Raw genomic sequence first — 24,838 nt, forward strand, 5'->3', positions numbered from 1 at the left:
GTTGAAATTCCAAATATAAGAGTCTCGTAGAACTAGTAAGGAAAGTAGGGGTTCTCTAGTCCCCCAAAACTCACATTACAAGTAAGAAAAATGAGGTCCAAAGTTGGTTAAATGTCTGTTCCAGCTGGCAGTGACACAGCTCCTCAGTGGTTGAGCCAGAACGAGAATGAACCTCACCTGCTTCCTGATGCATCGCGTTTTCCACGAGTACAATAGACACCACTGCACCCCACCCCAGAGTGCACACTTAGATTGCCTCTGGTGGACTTCTGCTTAGGGTCTTCCCGTGTTGACAAACTGAGACAGGCTGGGACCTGGGATCCTTTGTTGCAGAGCTCACATCGAGACAAATGTCACCTCAAGCAGCAAAATACAAAGAAACCATGAAGGACTGGAAAAAACTGCATGCATGTGTAGTTGGGGAAAATAATGAACAAGAAGATTCAAAAAGACCAAAAATGTAACTCCCACTTCTGAGGTGTTGAGAACTCGGAGTGATCCCTGCACACAGCACCACCAAGAGGGTGGGCAGACCTCCCTTAGGCCACGCCTCCTGCCAGACCCCTGGCCCCGCCCCCACATTTAAGGGACCAGCTCATCTCTACTTCAGGGAGCCAGTGAGGGCGCCTCTTACTTGTTTTTGCTCCTATGTGCTAAACACAAATCCTAAGAAAGTCTTGCCTGAATTTCTCATCTGGCCTCTTATCAATTTCTATTGATTAAGGAGTCTAAGAACCTGGATTGATAACAAAACCATGGGTGGCCAACTTACAAGTTCATTGCTAAGTCTCTGCAAAGGAAGTCATAGGAATGTCTACAGAGGATCCCTCCACAGAAGCTTTGAGACAGGATGGAAGTGTCTGCAGGATAGGCAGAAGTCACTGGAATTCTGAACTGACCTCCAAATTTCTCTGACAGTGATGCCCAAAGTGAACTCAGACGCCTGACCTAGTGGTGGTCATTCCCCCTTCACTCAGCACCTATCCCAGAGCTGGCATGTGGTGGGATGCACCAAAGACCTCCTGAGCTGACAAGCTATTTCATAACTGATAACTTGCTCATCCAAATGGATAATACAGATTTTCTTTCTTCAAAAGCTCCCTCAGAAATTAACAGTATCTTCTCCATTCTTATCTATATCAGAACTAAAACAAAGCTCTAAAATGAATGTCATAATCTCATTCTATTCCACTTCACCAACTTGCTGTCCTCCCATTGAGAATATTACACTTTAGCATCTGAGGAATCACCCAGCACCAGATCTGATGGTGAGATGCAGGGCAGGAGGCTCACTGGGGAACAGTTCTGGGGAACATCCCCTGTAAGGGAGAAGGGGACAGACCTGGGCATAGGGAGATGCTGAGCTGAGCTGAAGTTGCAAGAAAGGCCTTAGTCAAGGTGGGGAGCTCTGGAACTGGGGTGCCCTCAGTTCAGTTCAGTACAGTTCATTTCAGTTGCTCAGTCGTGTCCGACTCTTTGCGGCCCCATGAATCGCAGCATGCCAGGCCTCTCTGTCCACCACCAACTCTCAGAGTTTATTCAAACTCATGTCCATCGAGCAGGTGATGCCATCCAGCCAACTCATACTCTGTCATCCCCTTCTCCTCCTGCCCCCAATCCCTCTCAGCATCAGAGTCTTTTCCAATGAGTCAACTCTTCACATGAGGTGGCCAAAGTGAGTTTCAGCTTGAACATCAGTACTTCCAATGAACGCCCAGGACTGATCTCCTTTAGGATGGACTGGTTGGATCTCCTTGCAGTCCAAGAGACTCTCAAGAGTCTTCTCCAACACTACAGTTCAAAAGCATCAATTCTTCAGTACTCAGCTTTCTTCACAGTCCAACTCTCATATCCATACATGACCACTGGAAAAACCATAGCCTTGACTAGATGGACTTTTCTTGGCAAAGTAATGTCTCTGCTTTTGAATATGCTTTCTAAGTTGGTCATAACTTTCCTTCCAAGGAGTAAGTGTCTTTTAACTTCATGGCTGCAATTACCATCTGCAGTGATTTTGGAGCCCCCCAAAATAAAATCTGACAGTTTCCACTGTTTCCCCATCTATTTGCCATGAAGTGAAGGGACCAGATGCCATGATCTTAGTTTTCTGAATGTTGAGTTTTAAGCCAACTTTTTCACTCTCCTCTTTCGCTTTCATCGAGGGGCTTTTTAGTCCCTCTTCACTTTCTGCCACACGGGTGGTATCATCTGAGTATCTGAGGTTATTGATATTTCTCCCAGCAATCTTGATTCCAGCTTGTGCTTCTTCCAGCCCAGCGTTTCTCATGATGTATTCTGCATATAAGTTAAATAAGCAGGGTGACAATATACAGCCTTGACGTACTCCTTTTCTTATTTTGAACCAGTCTGTTGTCCCATGTCCAGTTCTAACTGTTGCTTCCTGACCTGCATATAGGTTTCTCAAGAGGCAGGTCAGATGGTCTGGTATGTCCATCTCTCTCAGAATTTTCCACACAGTCAAAGGCTTTGGCATAGTCAATAAAGCAGAAATAGATGTTTTTCTGGAACTCTCTTGCTTTTTCCATCATCCAGCAGATGTTGGCAATTTGATCTCTGGTTCCTCTGCCTTTTCTAAAACCAGCTTGAACATCTGGAAGTTCACAGTTCACGTATTGCTGAAGCCTGGCTTGGAGAATTTTGAGCAATACTTTACTAGCATGTGAGTAAAGTAATTATGCAATTATGCTGTAGTTTGAGCATTCTTTGGCATTGCCTTTCTTTGGGATTGGAATGAAAACTGACCTTTTCCAGTCCTGTGGCCACTGCTGAGTTTTCCAAATTTGCTGGCATATTGCTTGCAGCAATTTCACTGCATCATCTTTCAGGATTTGAAATAGCTCACCTGGAATTCCATCACCTCCACTAGCTTTGTTTGTAGTGATGCTTTCTAAGGCCCACTTGACTTCACACTCCAGGATGTCTGGCTCTAGGTGAGTGATCACACCATTGTGATTATCTTGGTCATGAAGATCTTTTTTGTACAGTTCTTCTGTGTATTCTTGCCACCTCTTCTTAATATCTTCTGCCTCTGTTAGGTCCATACCATTTCTGTCTTTGATTGAGCCCATCTTTGCATGAAATGTTCCCTTGGTATCTTCTTGAAGAGATTTCTAGTCTTTCCCATTCTGTTGTTTTCCTCTATTTCTTTGCATTGATCTCTGAGGTAGGCTTTCTTATCTCTCCTTGCTATTCTTTGGAACTCTACATTCAGATCCTTATATTTTTCCTTTTCTCCTCTGCTTTTCTCTTCTCTTCTTTTCACAGTTATTTGTAAGGCCTCCTCAGACAGCCATTTTGCTTTTTTGCATTTCTTTTCCATGAGGATGGTCTTGATCCCTGTCTCTTGTACAATGTCATGAATCTCTGTCCATAGTTCGTCAGGCACTCTATCTATCAGATCTAAGCCCTTAAATCTATTTCTCACTTCCACTGTATAGTCAGAAGGGATTTGATTTAGGTCATACCTGAATGGTCTAGTGGTTTTCCCTACTTTCATCAATTTAAGTCTGAATTTGGCAACAAGGAGTTCATGATCTGAGCCCTCAGAGTCCTCTAAAGTCAAGGTTAAGGGTGAGGCCCCTGTACCCTGTAGAAGCCAGCCCTTGGAGGCCACCTGACCCAGGAAGGGAACATCACCATGGGTGGAGTTCTCCCTCCACAACCAGGGCCAGTTCTGGAGATCTTTTCAGCTATGAGCCACGGCTTTGTTCTTAAACAGAGCATCCTGTGCAATCGGTGATTGTTAATTTACTTAGATATTTCAGATTGACCCACTGTGGTCCAGCAGCCATCAAACAAAAGACTGTTATTCTTAGCAAGTGTTGGGAGTCACAGTATAGCCTACTCTGTGGGCATTTAGTGCTGTCTCTGCTTTCAACTCAGTTCACCCTCAGTCTTTCCCCCATTCCCGAGTTACAAGGGTCTGTTTGCAAGCAAGTTTAAAAACATGGTTCCTTGTTGTCATTCTTCTTGGTCCTATTTCTATTCCTCCCTTCTTATCAAATTTTTTCTCAAGATTACTGTGTGTTTCCTGACCTCACTTTCACACCAACCATCCCCTTAGTCATAAGAAAAGCTATAGCAAAAAGAGAACTGGTCAGTGTCTAGTCCCCTAACAAAGACAAGTCACAGATGGAAACATTGAAGAACCTTAATGGGAACAATGATCTGGTTCAAAATTGGGAAAGGAGTATGTCAAGGTTGTATATTTTTACCCTGCTTATTTAACTTCTATGCAGAGTATATCATGTGGAATGCCAGGTTGGATGAAGCACACACTGGAACAAAAATTGCCAGAAGAAATATCAATAACCTCAGATATGAAGATGACACTACCCTTATGGCAGAAAGTGAAGAGGAGTTAAAGAGACTATTGATGAAAGTGGAAGAGGAGAGTGAAAAATCTGGCTTAAAACTTTATTCAGAAAACTAAGATCATGGCATCCGGTCCCATCACTTGGTGGCAAATAGATGGGGAAACAATAGAAACAGTGAGAGACTTTATTTTCTTTGGCTCCAAAATCACTACAGATGATGACTGCAGCCATGAAATTAAAAGACGCTTGCTCCTTGGAAGAAAAGCTATGACTAACCTAGACAGCATATTCAAAAGCAGAGACATTACTTTGCCAACAAAGGTCTGACTAGTTAAACCTATGAGGATGTGAGAGTTGGACCATAAAGAAGGCTGAGCACTGAAGAACTGATGCTTTTAAGCTGTGATGTTGGAGAAGACTCTTGAGAATCCCTTGGACTGCAAGGAGATCAAACCAGTCAGTCCTAGAGTAAATCAGTCCTGAATATTCATCGGAAGAACTGATTCTGAAGTTGAAGTTCCAATACTTTGGCCACCTGATGGGAAAAATGAACTCAGCAGAATAGACCCTGATGCTGGGAAAGATTGAAGGCAGGAGGAGAAGAGGACAACAGAAGATGAGATGGTTGGATGGCATCACTGACTCAATGGACGTGAATTTGAGCAAGTCTAGGAGACAGTAAAATTTAAAGACGCTTACTCCTTGGAAGAAAAGTTATGACCAACCTAGATAGCATATTCAAAAGCAGAGACATTACTTTGCCGACTAAAGTCCATCTAGTCAAGGCTATGTTTTTTCCTGTGGTCATGTATGGATGTGAGAGTTAGACTGTGAAGCAAGCTGAGCACCGAAGAATTGATGCTTTTGAACTGTGGTGTTGGAGAAGACTCTTGAGAGTCCCTTGGACTCCAAGGAGATCCAACTAATCCATTCTGAAGGATATCAGCCCTGGGACTTCTTTGGAAGGAATGATGCTAAAGCTGAAACTCCAGTACTTCGGTCACCTCATACGAAGAGTTGACTCACTGGAAAAGACTCTGATGCTGGGAGGGATTGGGGGCAGGAGGAGAAGGGGACAACAGAGGATGAGATGGCTGGATGGCATGACGGACTCGATGGACGTGAGTCTGAGTGAACTCTGGGAGTTGGTGAAGGACAGAGAAGCCTGGCATGCTACAGTCCAAAGGGTCATAAGGAGTGGGACATGACTGAGCGACTGAAAAACAAACTATCTCCTTAAATCCTCTATGGAGATTTTGAAACATGAATCAGCATCTAACTGATTGGCGCACTTTCATTTAGATGGGAAATAAAAGCCTAGCTCTCCTGTAATACTTGGGCCCCTCCAAATATCGTAGTCACACCATACCTGGGTCTCAATACATGACCCTTGTCTGAAGGCAGGCTTTCTGGTGGTCCATATGTTGCTATGTTCCTCCAGTTCCTCTCTCAGCCTATTTGTTGGCTTTCACCCTCTTGTTGTTCTTTCTTTCAGAAACTCTATCCCTTGGCTATTGGGTCATTTGTTCTCCTGGATCCCCTAAGTTCAGTTCAGCGGCTCGTGTCCAGCTCTTTGTGACCCTGTGGACTGCAGCACACCAGGCCTCCCTGTCCATCCCCTAGAATCCCTGTCCTGAATCCCCTAGTATCTCATTTACTGTTCTCTCTTTTGCTCTTTGATCCTTCTTCTCCAATCTTTCCATGAAAGCATTGCCTCTTCTGCTTTCACTTTATGTATTTCTCTGGATGATCCTCCCATTCCAAATTTTCAAATGAGGTTGGACTATAAGATGTTGATGCTCAAATCCCATTTCCAGCCTGGATTTCTCTGGCTTCAAACTCTGAAACACAGCTGATTCCTGGCTCTCGAGGCATCTGGCACCTCAGATTAATATACCCAAACACAAACATTCCCCTGCTAAAAATCCTCTTCTTCCTCATATCAATATATCATTTTATGGAGTCAATGTTCTTTCAATAAACCTGTGGGTAATTCTGATTCTTCTCTCTTCTTCACCCAATTCCTCCTGTTTTGCCTCTTAAATATTGTTGTAGAGCTTTCATCCCTTCAGTAAGAGTTCGAGTTTAAGGCAGTGATCTGTAGCTCTGACTCCACCTTCTTCTTCATTGTGCACATGTCTGTGTCCAAATCTCCCCCTTTTGTAAGGACACCAGTTATCCTGGAACAGAGGCCTCCCTACTCTAGTATGATCTCATCTTAACTAATTCAATCTGCAGTGACTCTAGTTCCAAATAAAGTCCTATGGCGAGGTACTGGGGCTTAGGATTTCAATATAGGACTGCAATTCAACATATAACAAGTAGTAAGGGGGAAAGGGCATTGAGAATGCCTATAATTTACTTTTCTCTATTTCCTGCCTAAGTGAGTCTTAGAATCTCAGTGGGCTGTGGATATGGGTGGTGTCCAAGAGTAGAGATTTTTGGTGGTAGCCTAAAGATCTTTGGGTCAAAACAGAGCTTCTGGCTTTTATGATGAAAACGTGTCCCTCGACATTCCTCTGAAGGACAGAGCTCTCTGAAGCAGACAAAGATATGCCGTCGTGTTCATCTACTGGCCTCTAGACACATGTCTGCTTTTCAGATAAAGCATGTGGTGTCTGAGGTCACCTGTAGCAACTGGTATGCTTGTCATCATTCATTAATAGTAATTAGTGATAAGAATCATAATGAATTTAAAATGGATTAAGGTTTCCTATGTGCCTGGGAATTCCCATGGACAGAGGAGCCTGGTGGGTTACAATCCAGGGGGTTGCAAAAGAGTTGGACACAACTTAGTGATTAAACAACAATTCCTACATGCCAGGCACTAGGCTGAATATTTCACATGTGTTATTTCATTGACGGTAGATGTGAAAACAAAGGCTCAGAGGTCAGGACCTGTGAACAAGGTGCACAGCCAGTAAACACCCTGGGCATCAGTTGAACAGCTGCACAAAGAGGTGTAAAGAAAATGGGGCTCACATGTGGCAGAAGGGCTGCCACCTGAGAAGTCAGAATGGCCATATGCCTCTATCCCTAACCTGCACACCTAGCCTCACATGCCCTCTCAGGCATCCTCAAGCTGCTGCGGAGGTGACACTGTGCCCACCTCCTCTGTCTCCTGCCATCCCAGAGGATGGGAGTTTAAGAGAGGCAGTATAGCCCTGTGGTCAAGATCAATGGTGTTAGGGCTGCTGCTGGGTTTTCATCCTATGTTTGTGACCTTGAGCATGTCCCTTGGCCTCTCCAGGCTTCATTTTCCTTAGCCACAGACTGGAGATAATGATAATCACTCTTGCCTCCTGGAGGTACCCTGTGGAATCCATGACTTCATGTTTACACAGCGCTCAGAACATGCGTGGTAGAATATGCACTAGGTATAAGAATAGAACAGACTCAATCAACGATACTGACTAGTTTTCTTGTGGTTTCTTTTTCCTCCTAAAAATAGAAAACAGAAAAATCATTCTGGTTAATGGAATTAATTGAGGGTTTTGGAGGCGACATTTGTATTAGCTTGATAACAAAGCAAAATCCTAGTAACAAAGTACCAGACTCAGTAGCTTAAACAGCAGAAATGTATTCTCTCTCAGTTCAGGAGATGGGAAGTCCAATATCAAGGTATGGGTAGAGTTGGCTCCTTTAATGCTATGAGGGAAAGATCCATCCCAGGTCTGTCTTGTTGCCTCATAGACGCCAGTCTTCTGCCTGCAGATCCACTGTCTTCCTATGTGTCTTGCTTGCATGCTTGCTTAGTTGCTCAGTGGTGTCTGACTCTGGACTATCTGTGCCCAAATTTCCAGTTTTCATAAGGACATAAGCCATACTGGAATCTAGTATGAATTCAATCCTTTAGGAAATCAACCCTGAATATTTATTGATAGAACTGATGCTGAAACTGAAGCTCCAATATTTTGGCCACCTGATGCGAAGAGCCGACTCATTGGAAAAGACCCTAATGCTGGGAAAGAATGAAGGCAAAAGGAGAAGGGGGTGGCAGAAAATGAGATGACTGAATGGCATCAGCAACTCAATGGGCATGAACCTGAACAAACTCTAGGAGATAGTGAAGGACGGGAAAGCCTGGCATGCTGCAGTCCATGGGATCACAGAGTCAGACATGGCTGAGCGATTGAACAACAACAACTGACCTCCTTTCACTTTGATTACCTCTATAAAGATTCTGTCTCCAAATGAAGTTCATTCTGTGGTCCTGGGAATTGGGTCTCCATGTCATTTTGAGGGGAGCCCACAGTTTAACCCATAACAACATTTGGCCATTATTTTGGTTTCTGTTATCATCTCAGGCTGACATGAATTAGCCCCAGCAGATCCTCCCTTTCTATGAGCTCTTTCTTCTCCAAGAGGGGCAACTTATATTTCCATCTTTGCTCTGACCTCATTGGGTCCCTGGCAATGTGGAACCCTAAAAGACATCATTGCTTCCTCCCAGATTTTTAACAGGTGAGCTCTACTTCCAGTTTTGAAGTTGTCTCAGAGTTGTTTTGCTTTTATTGGTTAATGTTTTCCACAAAGTTGAGCCAGACTGCTACAAGTGCTTGGCGTTTGGGATGAGGTTTTGGGATGCTCAGAGCTATGCAAGCAGCCAGAATCCGGCCCAGGTGAGGGATGTTCCAGGGTTGGAGTTCGAGCATGACTATTAATAACAATTATTCCAGGGTGGCTGCTCAGACTCAATGTCATATTCACCATCATTATTCCCCTCAGCATCTGCTCACTTGAAATACAGGCGTGGGAGTTTTAAAGACCCAAATATTCAGAACATGCTTTTCTTCACCCCCGTTTCTGTGGACTTCTCATTGCTTTAGTCCAGCGTGCTCCTTGGGTTCCATAAACACTTCATGATAATCTGGTAACAATGCACTGGGGACTCAGAAGTAGTTATACTGGGGATACTGGAGTCCACATAGCCTAGGATGACTCACAGATAGATGCTCTGCGAAGCAGCAAGGAGACAGAAATAGAGAACAGCCAACATTTCTGACTCTTGGCCCTATGTTCTGATTTCTAGCCATGCTCTATCTGGGTTGACCAAATTTGGAGACATCTGTCAATGCAATTTCAGTGTCTGTACTCTGATGTGTTTCTCCTGCAAAAGCTTTCAAGGAGTTTTGTTTGATGTGATTTTTTCATTATCCATTGCTGCCCTGAAGTATATAATGGGTTTTCAAAATCTTCATGTCTTTGGCTAGTTCTTCTGTTGACCAAGCAGAAGCCAGGGAAGCCCTGTGTCCAGGACCCAGATGTGTAGTGGGCTTGGTGGGTCCAAATGTTGTTTCTCTTTCTAGATGAGACACTGGCAGCCTTGAGGGTATCTTCCCCAGGTGGCACAGTGATAAAGAATCTGCTGCCAATGCAGGAAATGTGAAGAGACACAGGTTTGATCCCTGGCTAGGGAAGATCCCCTGGAGTAGGAAATGGCAACCCACTCTAGTATTATTGACTAGAGAATCCCATGGATGCAGGAGCCTGGTGGGTTACAATCCATGGGGTCACAAAGAGTTGGACATGGCTGAATGACTGCGCAGATGGAAGGTGTTCATGAGATCATATTTTCCCTCCTTTCTGAGTTTCAGAGAGGGAGAATGGAGACGTCAGGAAACCTTGAAGCCTCTGAAATGTGTGTTTTTTAATGAGAAAACTTCAACCAATCAACATACAATAACCTAGACCCTATGGAATGAATGAATGAATGAAAGTCACCCAATTGTGTCTGACTCTTTGTGAGCCCATTGACTATACAGTCCATGGAATTCGCCAGGCCAGAATACTTCTTCAGGGATCTTCCCAACCCAGGGACTGAACCCAGGTCTCCTGCATTGCAGGCGAATTCTTTACCAGCTGAGCCACAAGGGAAGCTCCGACCCTATGGCATCTTGTGTTAACTTCCTTATGCTGCTGTCACAAATTGGGTGGTTTAAACAACAGATATTAACTCACTCACAGTTCTGGAGGCTGGAAGTCTGATATTAAGATATTGGGAAGCTGATGCTCTTTCTGAGATTCTGAGTAGAACCTTTTTTTTTTTTTAACCTCTTCCCAGTTGCTGGTGGTGGCTGTTGATAGTTGGCATTCTCTGCGTTGTAGCTACATTTCTCCCATATCTGCCTCAATCATTACATGGTGTTCTTCCCATGTTTTGGTGTCCAAAGGTTGCTTTCCTTAAAAGGATACTGGTCACTAAATTTAGGATCTACTCTGATTCTGTGAAACTGTATCCGAACTTAATGACATCTGCAAAAGCCCTACTTTCAAGTAAGATCACCTGTTCAGGTGTTTTGGGGTTGGGACTTCAGCACATTTTCTCAAAGGACACAAGTCAGCTCAGGACACTCCATCACCTTCACAGGTACCCATTTATTTCTTGGCTTTTAGAAGCTTTGTTACAAGAATGTAAAGTCTTCCAAAAAAAAAAAAAACCTGAAAGTTATCTGTGCTTGGGCTTTTGAGGTTGAGTTTGCAGTGGTCCTGCTTCTTTCTTGATTGGGATAAATAAATAAAATTTGGAATGGATTTTGGTTTGTAGTGGTCAGGTTACACGCCCCAAAGACAACTACCAAGCTGGCTGATCCCCAGAGAGTTTCCATCAGAACTGGAAAGACCAAAGTCCTCCACTTCAGACTCACTCAGACCACAGCTGTGCTTTGTAACACAGAAGGCTGGTAAAAGATATACCTGTGTTTCTGTGCATGTATGAGCAGAGTTAACCCTGAAATTAAACAGTAAAGCAAAAAGAACTGAGGTCTTGTTAACAGTGTTCTTTAGCTTTCACTGGGAGTTGAAAAGCTTCATAAAGCAAAAACTGAAAACCTTAGGCAGTTGATTCACTTTTAGAACCTGATTGTCTATGGTCTAGAGACACAGCCCCCAAAGAGGAAACCCCATCTGCATGGTTTCCCTGTACACTTGACATTGGAGGAATAAAGGTGATGGAGATGTTCCCATCACATGGCCCACCATGTTAGGACGCCATCTGTGTGGACGCTGCACTCACCAGAAGACCAAGAGGATGTCCATACCACGTTTGGATTTGCTTGCTTCATGACCTTGAGCAAAGCAACTTGACTCCTTTTACTTTGCTTCTTGCATGGTGAAGTGGAAGATCAGGAGGACATAGTTCTCATAAGAAAGGCTCCCCTTTGCTCTTTACCAAAAGAAATAGCAAGACCCTTGGAGCAATTTATTGGGGACTAATGTGAATGGCATTCACAATGGGGCCTTGAACACACTCATTAAAGTTTTCAAGGTGCCGGGGCATTATTGTATGAATGGCAATTTTAGGCATAAAAGATAAAATAAAACTGAAAAATAATTCTAAAGAGCTTAACAATTTCATATGAACTTTTAAAAAAATAGATAATTGAGACTTTTGAACTACTTGGGCTATTCCCCCATGGGCTCTGCCTCCATTCAAGTAATTCTCCCACCATCATAATAACTGAAATGGTAGGTCTTAAAACCTACTTTGTAGCAAGTAGTTGAGTTTAAAGGATGCTTCTTTATGTAAATATGGCTTTTTGCATATACATTTCATGTGTCTTTGTTAGGTAAAAGTAGTGTTTGCCAAAACAACCATTGTGAGAGACTTTTCAGTTCAGTTCAGTTCAGTTCAGTTCAGTCGCTCAGTTGTGTCTGACTCTTTGCGACCCCATGAACTGCAGCATGCCAGTCCTTCCTGTCCATCACCATCTCCCGGAGTTCACTCAGACTCACGTCCATCGAGTCCGTCATGCCATCCAGCCATCTCATCCTCTGTCGTCCCCTTCTCCTCCTGCCCCCAATCCCTCCCAGCATCAGAGTCTTTTCCAATGAGTCAACTCTTCTCATGAGGTGGCCAAAGTACTGGAGTTTCAGCTTTAGCATCATTCCTTCTAAAGAAATCCCAGGGTTGATCTCCTTCAGAATGGACTGGTTGGATCTCCTTGCAGTCCAAGGGACTCTCAAGAGTCTTCTCCAACACCACAGTTCAAAAGCATCAATTCTTTGGCGCTCAGCCTTCTTCACAGTCCAACAATCACAACCATACATGACCACAGGAAAAACCATAGCCTTGACTAGACGAACCTTAGTCGGCAAAGTAATGTCTCTGCTTTTGAATATACTATCTAGATTGGTCATAACTTTTCTTCCAAGGAGTAAGCGTCTTTTATTTTCATGGCTGCAGTCATCATCTGCAGTGATTTTGGAGCCCCCCAAAATAAAGTCTGACACTGTTTCTACTGTTTCCCATCTATTTCCCATGAAGTGATGGGACCAGATGCCATGATCTTCGTTTTCTGAATGCTGAGCTTGAAGCCAACTTTTTCACTCTCCTCTTTCACTTTCACCAAGGGGCTTTTTAGTTCCTCTTCACTTTCTGCCATAAGGGTGGTATCATCTGCATATCTGAGGTTATTGATATTTCTCCCGGCAATCTTGATTCCAGCTTGTGTTTCTTCCAACCCAGCGTTTCTCATGATGTTCCCTGCATATAAGTTAAATAAGCAGGGTGACAATATACAGCCTTGACACACTCCTTTTCCTATTTGGAACCAGTCTGTTATTCCATGTCCAGTTCAAACTGTTGCTTCCTGACCTGCATACAGATTTCTCCAGAGGCAGGTCAAGTGGTCTGGTATTCCCATCTCTTGAAGAATTTTCCACAGTTTATTGTGATCCACACAGTCAAAGGCTTTGGCATAGTCAATAAAGCAGAAATAGATGTTTTTCTGGAATTCTCTTGCTTTTCCATGATCCAGCGGATGTTGGCAATTTGATCTGTGGTTTCTCTGCCTCTTCTAAAAGGAGCTTGAACATCAGGGAGTTCACGGTTCATGTATTGCTGAAGCCTGGCTTGGAGAATTTTGAGCATGACTTTACTAGCATGTGAGATGAGTGCAATTGTGTGGTAGTTTGAGCATTCTTTTGCATTGCCTTTCTTTGGGATTGGAATGAAAACTGACCTTTTCTGGTCCTGTGGCCACTGCTGAGTTTTCCAAATTTTCTTGCATATTGAGTGCAGCACTTTCACAGCATCATCTTTCAGGATTTGAAACAGCTCAACTGGAATTCCATCACCTCTACTAGCTTTGTTCATAGTGATGCTTTCTAAGGCCCACTTGACTTCACATTCCAAGATGTCTGTCTCTAGATTAGTGATCACATCATCATGATTATCTTTTTAACCCAACTGAAATGCAGGTTGCTGTAAAAAAGAGAAAATGGCTTTTGTTGTCTCTTTAGAACTTCTTGCCCATGTGTTTGTCACTCAGTAGTGTCCAACTCTTCTTGACACCATGGACTGTAGCCTGCCAGGATCCTCTGTCCATGGGATTTTCCCAGGCAAGAATACTGGAGTGGGTAACCACTCCCTTCTCCAGGGGATCTTCCCAACCCAGGATCACACCCTAGTCTCCTGCTTTGCAGGCAGTGGCTCAGATGGTAAAGAATCCACTTGCAATGCAGGAGACCCTGGTTCCATCCCTGGGTAGGGAAGATTCCCCTGGAGAAGGGAATGGCTATCCACTCCAGTATTCTTGCCTGAAGAATTCCACGGACAGAGGAGGCTGGCAGGCTACAGTCCATGAGGTTGCAAAGAGTTGGACACGATTTGATGATCAACACATGCTTTAGAACTTCTTAGGGCCACAGTAGGGAAAAAATAGCGTCATGAATTATGTGTCTTCGGCTCCTACTATTCAGTTAATGATTTCTATGTACTTGTTCTTATTCCTTGATGAGAAACACCAGTAAACTTGAGCCATAGGTTTATGTACAAGTTGAAAATTCTAATTTTGGACAGTTGGAACATATTCATTGACTCAGATGCCAGTGGACTTGGCTTCTTATGAAGTGTCTGCTCCTTGGACCATGAACAGGAAGTCTGCAGTTTTATTTTTTTCCAGTCTCTGCTTTTCCCAACTCTTCTAGTGTGTACTCTCCCTTCCTCCTAGGAGCAGCTCCTTGAGTTGGTTCTTGGACAGAATCTCTGTCCCTTTGGGTCTTCAAACTGTCTCCCTCTGGTCCCTGAGATTCCCTGTTGTTCCTTTGCAAACATCCCTGTCAACTTTGGTTAAAGTCTCTCTTCTCCTCATAGAGCAGGCTACATCTTCTCCTCAACTTCCTCCTCCCTCCTTTCTCTTCTCAGCACTGTGTCCTCTGAGGATGGGGTAAAAAGGTTGACAAAAAGAGCAAGTGCTTCCTGGGTTGGTTGGCTAGGTGAGATTACACTCTGCTCTGTTGGTTATTGTTGCCTCTCTGGCTGATGATGACTGACTCATGCTGTCCTTAAGCTGAGGATACCAATACGTGGTCCTTCCTGGGGTGTATTGTCAGGTGGTGTCAACTTAAAAAAATTACACAATGCGAGAATTGCAAGTTAAGTTTTATTTGGGCACAAAATGAGGACAGCATCCTGGGAGACAGTGTTTCAGATAGCTCTGAGAAACTGCTCCAAAGAAGCAGGCAGGATGGTCAGTATATATGTGAGATTTTGGTGAAGTGGGTACATGCAATCAAGCATGTATTTTTCCAGAAGGTTTCTGCCAGTCACAGGAGCAGACATCATCATGAAAGATTTTAGTGTTTTTCTCTATATGAAGAGATATAAGAACTGGGCTCATAAAATTGGCACCTGAAAATATCTAATTATCTGAAGACCTGTCCTGCCAGTTCTTCCCTGAGCACAGAGTGTCTCATTTCTCCTTTCCACCCTGAACTCTCTTCAGGGAGTGTTAAAGTTCAGCAGCTGCAGCAGCACATGATTCCATACTTGTAGAGGTAGCTGGCAAGTGTCCATGGCAAGTGTCAATGTGTAGTTGACATCTGGAAGACCCTCAAGAGATCTCCAGGGTCTTGTCCAACTTTTTGAGACCCTGTGGACTGTATCCTGCCAGGAGGTGTGGGGTGGGGGAGGCGCTGTGTTCATGGAAGCACCCATGGGCTCCTCTCCAGACCCTGAAAAAGTCAGTGGGACCCGAGGGCAGAGCTGGTGCAGTGAAGCCCACAGACTCCTCAGGAGGCAGAGGGAAGCTTTCGGTTGAACCTGCTGACTGGTTGCAGAGGGTCACCCTCATGTGAACCCCATATTTTTTAATCTTCACCATCACTTTTGACTGGAAACACACTCTATATAATATAAACCTGCTTCCCACAGAAATTTGTAAGGCTGATGTGCTCATTTTAAGGACAAGAAAAATACATAGATTATTGTCCCAAGTCACACTGATTACTTACCCAAATAATAAAAGTTTAGAGAATTTGATAACATTAACAGGTAAATGATTCTAAAAGGAGAAAAAGAAATGTGAGTGTGTTTGTGAGTCTAATTAATAAGTGGAGTTTGCTGCCAGTGAAAGTTCTAAAAATCAGTGAAATTGCTAAAGTTCCATTAGATATTTGCTGTAGAACTAATCCAGTATGAACCTGTGTGCATGCATGCTAAGTTGCTTCTGTCGTGTCTGACCCTTTGTTACCTTATTCATGATGCTATGAACTGTAGCCCACCAGGCTCCTCTGTCCATGGGATTCTCCAGGCAAATGGTTAATTTTGAGGCTTCACAAGGCCAGTTGATAATTAGATGAACTTATATGCAAATGTCTTCCCTCCTCGAGTATTTTTCTGGAAAAGCATTTCAGTTTAGCCTAAAAGTTAAACCACAGCCTCTTCTCCATCAGTTTTCACCATGAGTCTACAGTGTATAAGGCATTATTGCCAAATTAAGGGGGAAATAAGAAATAGCTCAGCTGGTAAAGAATCCACCTGCAACACCAGAGACCCTGGTTTGATTCCTGGGTTGGGAAGATCCTCTGGAGAAGGGATAGGCTACCCACCCCAGTATTCTGGCCTAGAGAATTCCATGGACTATATTGGGATCACAAAGAGTCAGACAGGACTGAGCGACTCACTTTCACTTCAAGAACCATGCAGGGGATGGAATCCTAGTTCTTCTGCTAATAGTTCCATATCTAAGCTATTGACATTAATTTGAAAAAAATTAAAATAATATTTGCTTTGTGTCAGTAGTGTTGCTTGATGGCTATTCCTTTTAAATAATTTGCTCTACTGTTGTTTTGATTTTTTGTTGTTTCTATCTCTTATATAAAACTAATACAGTATGAACACGTGTGTGTGCATGCTAAGTTGCTTCAGTCGTGTCTGACCGTTTGTTCCCTTAGTTGTGATGCTATGGACTGTAGCCCAGATTCTACAGGCAAAAATATTGGAGTGGGTTGCCACGCACTCCTTCAGGGGACCTTTTCCACCCAGGAACTGAACCCATGTCTCTTATGCCTCCTGCATTGACAAGTGGGCTCTTTACCACTAGTGCCACCTGGAAAGCCCAAAGTATGAACATATCTTTTGTTTAAAAAAAAGATGAGAAAACATCCCATGTACCACTTTCCCCTTTCTTCTAATACTTTCCTTTCACACACCCTCTTTGCACTCTCCATCTGCCTCCTTCTAAGACGGACATAACCACCTCCTGGAAGCCTCTTGAGTTTAGGCTGACTTTATTGTCCTTCTCCCTGGATACTTAATTTGGCACTAAGTTTAATCTGTTTTGTCTTATTTTTATCTGTTGACTGTATTGGTTTTGTTTCTCTAACCAGATGGTAAAATATTTGAAGGTGAGAATCACATCATCTGAAAGATTTATATTCTCCTTTTAATTGACTAGAAAATGCCAAAAATTTGGTACGTATTTAAAAATAGCTCTTGATTTATTGGGAAGAACAGCAGCTCAAACTAGTTTTAGAAGCTTGGATCATTCAGGCATTTCCTTGAATCCTTTTTTATCTGGCAAACATCAATATATTTGAAGAAATCCATGATTAATAGATAACTCTATCTCTTCTATTTCATTTTGTGGGCAAATGTATGACCTTTGTTAGTTCCAACCGAAGGTATGCCCACTTCAAATGCACTGGTGAGGGAGATGTCCCTGACCTACCTATTCTGACATTCAGAACCTGTACGTGGTAGCCAAGGTCTCCTGTTCTGCGACTCCTTTAGTCTTCCTGGAAAGGGTCTTCAACAGTGTCTTGTGGAGACGTCCAAGGAAATGGCAGAGAAAAACCAAAACCACACTGTAGAAAATGTGTTTAGAGTTTAATAAGTGGGAAACATTAACTGGAACCTGTTAATATAACCCAGAACTCCCATGTGGTCGTGAAAACAGTCTGGTTCTGGTACTGACCTCAGGTCAGCACTCTCTTAAGTATTGGGAAGTTGCTTCCTAGGTGACTCAGTGGTAAAGAATCTGCCTGCTAGTGCAGGAGACACAAGAGACCTGGGTTCGATCCCTGGGTTGGGAAGATCCCCTGGAGGAGGAAATGGCAATGCGCTCCAATTTTCTTGCCTGGAAAATTCCATGGACAGAAAAGCCTGACGGGTTACAGTTCATGGGGTCAAAAGGAGTCAGACATGACTGAGCGCGCACACACACACACACACACACACACACACACACACACAAGTGTTGGGAAACCTGAGTGACTCTTTCCTTCCCCTCATCTAGTTCTGTGATTTCCCTACTCCTCTTCCTGGCCCTTCACTGAACTCCATCAGATGGGCAACTACTTGTGTTCTGGCTAAAAAAAAAAAAAAAGAAAAGAAAAGAAAAGAAAACAATGGCAGCAAAGCCATCATCCATTCAGAAATTATTGATCCAGATACTGGCTTTAAAACACAGTTTTCACAAATTAGACACCTATTACCCTTGATAAGGCAGAGGTCCCTAAATTGACTAAGAGCAATTTCTTCCACTCACTCCCCATCCCCCAACCAGTGCAAATTCCACATAACAGCCACATTCTCGACTGTTGCTTCCCAGGAATGGCTTTGGTTTTTTCCTCATCATTTAATTGGCTGGATTCTATAATCCCCTCTGGCTTTTGAATGGAGAAAAACAAAAGTCAGAGTCATTCAGACATGGATTCCAATCTTCACTGGGCAGCTTATTAGCAGCTGTGACTTTGGTCTACTCATTTGATTTCAGTGTTTTCACAAGGCCACCCATCACCTGGTATCCATAGAGAAGGGATATGGGCCCTAGTTATCAAAAGTCTCCTGCCTGCATTGCCCAGAGCTGGGGGGAGGACAAGGTCAACTGTTACTGTTTCATGGTTTTGCAATTAAGTCACTTATGGTGACTTTCATTTGTATAACAAACGTCCAAATTTTGTTGCTGTATCATACAACCTCGGTCATGCGGATACCACTTTAATGGCAGAAAGCAAAGAGGAACTAAAGAATTTTTGATGAAGGTGAAAGAGGAGAGTGAAAAAGCTGGCTTAAAACTCAACATTCAAAAAATGAAGATCATGGCATCCAGTACCATCACTTCATGGCAAGTAGATGGGGAAACAATGGAAACAGTGACAGATTTTTTTTTTTCTTGGACTCCAAAATCATTGTGGGTGGTGACTGTAGCAGTGAAATTAAAAGATACTTGCTCCTTTGATGAAAAGCTGACAAACCTAGAAAGCTATTAAAAAGTAGAGACATACTTTGCTGACAAAGGTCTGTATAGTCAGAGCTATGGTTTTTCCAGTAGTCATGTACAGACGTGAGAATTGGACTATGAAAAAGGCTTGTTGATGTTTTCAAACTGTGGTGCTGGAGAAGACTCTTGAGAGTCCCTTGGACTGCAAGAAGATCAAATCAGTCAATCTTAAAGGAAATCAGTCCTGAATACTCACTGGAAGGATTGATGCTGAGGCTCCAATACTTTGGCCACCTGATGTGAAAAGCTGAATCATTGGAAAAGACCCTGATGCTGGGAAAGATTGCGGGCAAGGGGAGAAAGGGGTGACAGAGGATGAGACAGTTGGATGGCATCACTGACTCAATGGACATGAGTTTAATCAAACTCGGGGAGATAGCGAAGGATAGGCAAGCCTGGCATGCTGCAATTTATGGTTTTTCAAAGAGTTGGACATGACTTAAGGACTGAACAACAATATTAATGTGCATTTCAAAATACTGATGATGATGGTTTAAAAAGAAAACCCTGACATTGGTACATGCAATATTTTCACATGTAACATTAATTTGATTCTTTTTATTATTACTCATTTTTATGAGAGTATTTCGTAAGGTTTCCATAAAGTTATCCTTGTTGATATCTGTAGATGTAGACTGACTCCTCACTTGAGTCTGTAGGAAGGAACAAGGGTATGGTAACAGCCCTGTGACCTCTCATGGTACCCATAATGCCATGAGCTCCACCTCTGCAATGGAGCCTGTGTAGGGAGTGACAGTGGAACCTTGAATACGGAGGACCAAGAGTCTTGAGTGGTTAGAAGAGGTAGCAGTGGGCATGCCAGCCTTGAAGAGAGCTTAATCGAACCCAGACCAAAGATAAAAAGGGGAAAAAATTTAAAGACATAAAAAAAATCTCCATTAACCAGGAGACATTTGGACAAAACAAATCTAACCTTCCACAAATTGCTTATTTGGGCCTCAACTCAAAAGGATTCTTCAGTTGAAAATATCAACTTGAATACTTACTTGAAGGTCATGAAACATTAGCAGTGAAACTTTAATTAGAAACAGCCATTGCTTACTACCGTGAGAAAATTTTTCTCTTCATAGAAGAGTCTTGAAATTGCTTACAGCATCAGATTTATTTTCCTTCTTATAATAAACCTTTAAATCTTTCAGGAAGATAACAACAACCACAAAGGCTTTATTGACTCCCAGGGATGTGTCTGGGTACAGCCTTTTCTGCAGCAGGGAGCTGGTACTGCAAACAGCCATACACCCTCCAAAGCAAGGAAGGTAGGCATTTCCAGACCTCATCAGCCCAGGTTCTGGGAAACCTTTCATCATCTATTCCTTCCTCAATAAAATTGGCATGGATATCTTTTCTACTGGGCTTCTCTGGTGGCTCAGTGGTAAAGAACCTGCCTGCAAGGCAGGAGACATCGGTTCGATCCCTGGGTCAGGAAGATCCCCTAGAGAAGGGAATGGCAACCCACTCCAGTGTTCTTGCCTGGAGAATTGATGGATGGAGGAGTCTGGTGGGCTACAGTCCATAGCGTCATAAAGAGTAGAACATGATGTAGTGACTAAGCACGTTGCTCCTAAGATCTGTGAAGGAGATTGGGAGCCAGAGCAGTCCTGGGAGGGATATGGGGAATTCTCAGTTCAGTTCAGCCCTTGAGTCTTGTCCAACTCTTTGCGACTTCATGGACTGCAGCATGCCAGGCTTTCCCTGTCCGTCACCAACTCCCGGAGCTTGCTCAAACTCATGTCCATCGAGTCGATGATGCTATCCAATCATCTCATCCTTTGTCATCCCCTTCTCCTCCTGCCTTCAATCTTTCCCAGCATCATAGGATTTTCCAAAGAATCAGTTCTTTGCACCGGGTGGCCAAAGTACTGAAATTTCAGCTTCAGTCCTTCCAATGAATATTCAGGACTGGCTTCCTTTAGGACTGACTGGTTGGAGCTCCTTGCAGTCCAAGGGACTCTCAAGAGTCTTCTCCAACACCACAGTTCAAAAGCATCAATTCTTTGGCACTCAGCTTTCTTTGGAGTCCAACTCTCACATCCATACATGACTATCAGAAAAGCCATAACTTTGACTAGATGGACCTTTGTTGGCAAAGTAGTCTCTTCTTTTTAACATGCTGTATAGGTTGGTCATAGCTTTTCTTCCAAGTAGCAAGCATTTTTTAATTTCATGGCTGTAGTCATCAACTGTAGTGATTTTGGAGCCCCCCAAAATAAAGTCTCTCACTCTTTACATTGTTTGCCCATCTATTTGCCATGAAGTGATGGGACTGGATGCCATGATCTTAGATTTTTTAATGTTTAGTTTTAAGCCAAGTTTTTCACTCTCCTTTCACTTATATCAAGAGACTCTTTAGTTCTTCTTCACTTTCTGCCAGAAGGGTGGTGCCATCAGCATACCTGAGGTTATTGATATTTCTCCCGGCAATCTTGATTCCAGCTTGTGTTTCTTCCAGCTCAGCATTTTGCGTGATGTACTCTGCATAGAAGTTAAATAAGCAGGGTGACAATATACAGCCTTGATGTACTCCTTTCCCAATTTGGAATCAGTCTGTTGTTCCATGTCCAGTTCTAACTGTTGCTTCTTGAGCTGCATATAGATTTCTCAGGAGGCAGATAAGGTGGTTTGGTATTCCCATCTCTTGAAGAATTTTCCACAGTTTGTTGTGATCCACACAGTCAAAGGTTTTGGCATAGTCAATAAAGCAGAAGTAGATATTTTTTTGGAACTCTCTTGCTTTGTCGATGATCCAACAGATGTTGGCAATTTGATCCTTGGTTCTTCTGCATTTTCTAAATCCTGCTTGAACATCTGAAAGTTCTTGGCTCATGTACTGTTGAAGCCTGGTTTGGAGAATTTTGAGCATTATTTTGCTAACGTGTGAGATGAGTGCAATTGTGTGATATTTATTTGTCACTTTCACTGTATAATCATAAGGGATTTGATTTAGGTCATACCTGAGTGGTTTAATGGTTTTCCCTACTTTCTACAATTTCAGTCTGAATTTAGCAATAAGGAGTTCATGGTCTGAGCTATAGTCAGCTCCCAGTCTTTTTTTAAAATGACTGTATAGAGCTTCTCCAACTTTGGCTGCAAAGATTGTTTACAATCTGATTTCAGTATTGATCATCTGGTGATGTCCATGTGTAGAGCCACCTCTTGTGTTGTTGGAAGAGGATATTTGCTATGACCAGTGTGTTCTTTTGGCAAAACTCTGGTAGACTTTGCCCTGCTTCATTTTGTACTACAAGGCCAAACTCTCCTGTTACTCCAGCTATCTCTTGACTTACTACTTTTGCATTCCAGTCCTATATGATGAAAAGGACATCTTTTTTTGCATGTTAGTTCTGGAAGATCTTGTAGGTCTTCATAGAACCGTTCAGCTTCTTCAGCATTAGGAGTTGGGCCATAGACTTGGATTACTCTGATATTGCATGGTTTGCTTTGGAAATGAACAGAGATCATTCTGTTGTTTTTGAGATTGCACCCAAGTACTGCATTTCAGACGCTTTTTTCCAAATATGAGGGCTACTCAATTTCTTCTCAGGGATTCTTGCCTACAGTAGTAGATATAATGGTCATCTGAATTAAATTTGCCCATTCCAGTCCATTTTAGTTCACTGATTTCTAAAATGTCAATGCTCACTCTTGCCATCTCCTGTTGACCATTTCCAATCTACCTGATTCATGGACCTAACATTCCAGGTTCCTATTGTTCTTTACAGCATCGGACTTCCATCATCAGTCACATATATGACTGGGCATTGTTTTTGCTTTGGCTCTGTCTCTTCATTCTTTCTGGAGTTATTTCTCCATTCTTCTCCAGTAGCAATATTGGGCACCTACCAACTTGGGGAGTTCATCTTTCAGTGTCCTCTTTTCCCCTTTTCCTACTGTTCATGGGGTTCTCAAGGCAAGAATGCTGAAGTGGTTTGCCATTCCCTTCTCCAGTGGACCACGTTTATGTCAGAACCCTCCACTATGACCCATCCATCTTGGGTGGCTCCACACAGCATGGCTCATGGTTTCATTGAATTAGACAAGGTTGTGGTCCATGTGATCGGTTTGGTTAGTTTTCTGTGACTGTAGTTTTCATTCTCTCTGCCCCTCTGATGGATCAGGGTAAGAGGCTTATGGAAGCTTCCTGATGGGAGAGACTGACTTTGGGTGAATCTGGGTCTTGTTCTGATGGGCGGGGCTGCTCAAGATGGAGGAGTAGAAGGACACACACTCACTGTCTCCTGTGAGAACTCCAAAATTGCAACTTGCTGCTGGACAATTGACAGAAGCATGTTGGATCCCACCAAAACAGATCCCCCACGTCCAAGAGCAAAAGAGACGACCCAGCAAGACAGTAGGAGGTGACCCACCAAAAAAGATCCCCTACGTCCAAGAGCAAAGGAGACGACCAAGCAAGACAGTAGGAGGTGAGAACTCATGTTTAGAATTAAACCCCATACATGCCAGAGATGTTCGAAGGGCTCAAACAAAACCTTGCGCACACCAGTACCCAGAGAACCTGCAGAGACTGAGCCAGACCTGCTTTTGAGCATTTGAGTGTCTCCTGCAGGGGCTTGGGCCAGCAGTGGCCTTCTGTAAGGGCAGGAGCTCTGACTACAGCAGACCTGGGTCATCCAGCATGTGGCATAAGTCTTCTTGGAGGAGGTCACCATTAGCCCCACCATAGAGCCCTGGTGCAGATGACCCAGAAACTGTAGAACAATTATAGCAAAAGAAATTCTCTCACTGTTAAGAAAATTCTAGGACCCACAACAGATTTCCCAACCTGGGGATCTGGCAAAGGGACTGAGAACCCCCCAGGGAATTTGACTTTGGAGGCCAGTGGGATTTGATTACAGAACTTCCATAGGACTGGGGAAACAGACTCTTGGAGGACACAAACAAAACCTTGTGTGCACCAGGAGTCAGGAGAAAGAAACAGTGTCCTGATAAGAGACTGAGCCAGACTTGCCTGTTAGTGTCCAGGAGCCTCTGGCAGAGGCATGGGTCAACAGTGGCTTGCTGCAGAGTCAGGGCACTGAATACAACAGTGCATGGACAAATCCCTTTGAAGGAGGTTGCCATTGTCTTCATTACCCTTATTATAATTTGGCCTCAGGCCAAACAACAGGGAAGGAACTCAGCCCCACCCATCAACAGAAAATGGGGAATTCTAGCTGCCTGAAATCTCACCTTCTATGCTTATAATCATGAAGGAAATCAACCCTGAATATTCATTAGAAGAACTGATGCTGAAGCTGAAACTCCAATACTTTGGCTACCTGGGGCAAAGAACTGGCTCATTGGAAAAGACCCTGATTGAAGGGAAGGATTGAAGGCAGGAGGAGAAGGGGATGACAGAGGATAAGATGGCTGGATGGCATCACTGACTCTATGGGCATGAGTTTGAGCAAGCTTTGGGAGTTTGTGAAGGACAGGGAAGCCTGTCATACTACAGTCCATGGGGTCACAAAGAGTCAGACATGACTGAGGAACTGAACTGAACTGAACTGAATGCTTATAATCTCTGCCCTTAGTCAAGTGACTGTCTGCAGCCTATTTCCTCCTAAAATGTTAGCATAACCAATGAGGGGCCGTGTGCACAAAACAGGGTGCAGGGAGCCTGAGGCTTGGTCAGGGGGCCAGATGCTGACCTGTGGGAAGTGCCCTAAGAATAGCTTTAGGTTGTGTAAATAGGGAGGGCCCACCAGTAACAATACCTGTGTGGTGATATGAGAATTTGGTGACTTGTCCCTATAAAAATGGGTCCTTTGTTTCACACCTGGGAAAATGATTTGCATGGATCCAAAGGGTGTTCCTTTCCTGTCTAAGCTACAGAGCTAGCTGCTATGAAATTTTTTTTAAATAAAGCACAGTCCCACCCATCAGGTGACAGAGCTGGTTGAGGAGATGGGGCAGAACCAATCAGACTGGATTTGATTCTCAGCATTGCAGATGCTTCTTCTCATCCCAGCTCCG

Source organism: Ovis aries, chromosome 1 (genome assembly GCF_016772045.2).
Source record: "Ovis aries strain OAR_USU_Benz2616 breed Rambouillet chromosome 1, ARS-UI_Ramb_v3.0, whole genome shotgun sequence".
In the NCBI taxonomy this organism is placed as follows: Eukaryota; Metazoa; Chordata; class Mammalia; order Artiodactyla; family Bovidae; genus Ovis; species Ovis aries.